Here is a 2,697-nt window from a genome sequence, read left to right as displayed (position 1 = left end):
TGATTTACAGTTCTTGTTTACACATTCAAATTCTCTGATTTAGGAGTAGACTGTTGCCATGCTACAAGGACATCAGGATGGCAAAAGTCTGACAATGAGGGGTTAATCTTTTCATAGAAGTGTCAAGAAAAACTTCCTTCTCTTAACAGAGAGAAAAAAAAAGTCAAATTCCAGCATTGTATTAGCTCATTATTAATAACAAAATTCAATTACCTAATTAAATTCAATCTAGTCTTAATCTTGAAAATGTACAGATTTTTCCCTCAAAGTTCCTTTTTCACAAATTGTCTTTACTTTCTGGATCCTTATTTATTTGTCCTAGCTTTTCCCCATGCATAGGGTTTCCCAACAGCTGATAGCTCAATGGGTAAAAAATCCTCCGGCAATGCAGGAGACGGCAGATGCAGGCTGGACCCCTGGGTCAGGAAGATCCCCTGGAGGAGGGAATGGCAACCCACTGCCGTATTCTTGCCTGTAAAATTTCATGGAAAGAGGAGCCTGGTGGCCTACAGTCCACGGGGTCACAAAGAATCCGACATGACTGAATGACTGAGGACACTCACTCATACGCACATGCACACGCACACGCACACAGGCAACCAGCTATAGGACAAACTCTTTTTTCCTAAACAAAAGTATCTCTAGTCTACATACCTTCTCTCAAGGACAACATATCCTAATAGTTTGAAACACTGAAATGCTTCCCTTATCATTTAGCAGCTTTAATTATGTATTATAATTTTTTAAACTTTAAAAGACCTTAACAAGACTGAGAAACAAGTAACTGAACTATTATATTAGCATTTTCTGATTAGCAAACTTAAGAAAAGACACTTAAAATTTGTATTTGACTTTGACAACTCAAGTGTTAAATTATTTACCCCACTTTTTCTGAGGAATTGATGCTTTTGAACTGTGGTGTTGGAGAAGAACCAGTCCATCCTAAAGGAGATCAGTCCTGGATGTTCATTGGATGGACTGCTACTGAAGCTGAAACTCCAATAATTTGGCCACCTGATGCGAACAGCCTGCTCATTGGAAAAGACCCTGATGCTCACAAAGATTGAAGGCGGGAGGAGAAGGGGACGACAGAGGATGAGATGGTTGGATGGCATCACTGACTTGATGGACACGAGTCTGAGTAAACTCCGAGAGTTGGTGATGGACAGGGAGGCCTGGTGTGCTGCGGTCCGTGGGGTCACAAAGAGTCCCACAGGACTGAGTGACTGAACTGAACTGAACCCCATTTTCATAATTTCACTTTGAAAAAGATGGGAAGGTAAGGTTTCTTGAAGACTAGGTAGGACATTTGCATTTCAAAAGCATAGGAGGAGAAAGGCAACTTCCCTGTAGGAAGGTGTCTTTGTGTCCTAAAAGACAGAAAAATTGTTTGTTTGTTTTTTCTTAATACTTAAAGCCTCTTAGATAAGTAAGAGAGGTTGTAGGAGTAGTAAAAATGTTGGTGAGGTTCGATGAGTCAAGAAGAGGAACAGGAGCCAGTGGGAAAAAGCTTCCTGAGTTCCAGGGCCTAAATTCTTCAGAGAGGGAGGGAGGGGACCTAAGCACTAAGCCAACAAAACAGATTTTTGTCTTGGAAACAAAAGGAAGAAAAACAAATAGAGCTGAAGGGTAGGGCTGGAGTGCCACAAGACTGAACTATACAGCAGTGACTCAAGGGTGGGGCTGCTGATCAGGATCAGGGGACTCCTCTGCTTTAATCTGATCTTAGATAGTCTCCTAATAAAAAGGCTTCCCGGGTAGCTCAGTAGTAAAGAATCCACCTGCTAATGCAGGAGATGTGGGCTCAATCCCTGGATCGGGAAGATCCCCTAGAGAAGGAAATGGCACCCACTCCAGTGTTCTTACCTTTGGAAATCCCATGGACGGAGGAGCCTGGAAGGCTTTAGTCCACGGGGTCGTTGAGGGTCGGACACGACTGAGCGACTTCACTTTCACTTTTCACTTTCATGCATTGGAGAAGGATATGGCAACCCACTCCAATGTGATTGCCTTGAGAATCCCAGGGACGGGGGAGCCTGGTGGGCTGCCGTCTATGGGGTCGCACAGAATCGGACATGACTGAAGCGACTTAGCAGCAGCAGCAGCAGGTTGGTCATACCTTTTCTTCCAAGGAGCAAGTGTCTTTTAATTTCATGGCTGCAGTCACCATCCACAGTGATTTTGGAGCCCGAGAAAATAAGATCTGTCACTGTTTCCACTTCATGATGCTTAAGTCTTCCCATATCAGATCTTGTTTTGCAATATGTCTACTTATTCATTTATTTGTTTTTGGTTGCGACGGATCTTCATTGCTGTGCATGGGCTGTCTCTAGTTGCGGCGAGTGCTGGCTACTCTGCTCTGGTGCGTGGGCTTCTCCTTGAGGCGGTGACCTCTCCGTACAGAGCACAGGCTCTAGGTGCTTGGGCTTTGGTTGCTCTACAGCTTGTGGGATCGTCCCAGACCAGAGCCTGAACTCACGTCCCCGGCACGGGCAGGTGGACCCCTATCCAATGTACTAATTCACCCTTCCTCCCCCTATTTTCCCTTTGGTAACCCTAAGTTTGTTTTCTATGTCTTTGAGTCTGTTTCTGTTTTATAAATAAGTTCTTTTGTGTCATATTTTAGATTGTACTTATAAATGATGTCATATGGTATTTATCTTTCTTTTTGTGACATCACTTAGTACAATAACCTCT

Source organism: Bos taurus, chromosome 7, assembly GCF_002263795.3.
Source record: "Bos taurus isolate L1 Dominette 01449 registration number 42190680 breed Hereford chromosome 7, ARS-UCD2.0, whole genome shotgun sequence".
Lineage (NCBI taxonomy): Eukaryota > Metazoa > Chordata > Mammalia > Artiodactyla > Bovidae > Bos > Bos taurus.
This window is presented reverse-complemented; position numbering follows the sequence as displayed.